The following is a 337-nucleotide window of genomic DNA, read 5'->3' as shown; positions in this document are numbered from 1 at the left end:
TATAACATCAACTCTGCAATGGATATTAATATCCAAAATATAGTGAAAACACTATTTATTAGCACAGTAGCAAGATCGGCAGTTTAAGACATTAACTTGTAAGCACAAAACACAAGATACTTAGATTTATCTAATAACGCCTTATTTATATTGAAAAGATAAGACATATAAACTAGTCTAACACATAAACACACGCACTCACACATTCACACAAGTTGCAGGAAGAGAGAAAGTGAGGAAAGAATGAGTTTAAAAGAATGAAAATGTGAAATCCCAAGTTTACAGCAATATGTGCAATTGCATAGACCAACAACCATCAATCACTTAATTAACCCTC

The 337-nt window shown here is 32.0% G+C and overlaps 1 pseudogene; it reads left to right on the top strand.

Moving 5' to 3' along the window:
- Positions 1–337, top strand: part of LOC107714430 (zinc finger protein 407-like) — an 89774-nt pseudogene that overhangs the window by 60288 nt on the left and 29149 nt on the right.

This window comes from Sinocyclocheilus rhinocerous, unplaced genomic scaffold, assembly GCF_001515625.1.
Source record: "Sinocyclocheilus rhinocerous isolate Xijiao unplaced genomic scaffold, SAMN03320098_v1.1 scaffold839, whole genome shotgun sequence".
NCBI lineage: Eukaryota > Metazoa > Chordata > Actinopteri > Cypriniformes > Cyprinidae > Sinocyclocheilus > Sinocyclocheilus rhinocerous.
The sequence above is the reverse complement of the archived record's forward strand: the minus strand, read 5'-3'. Positions and strand labels throughout refer to the sequence as shown.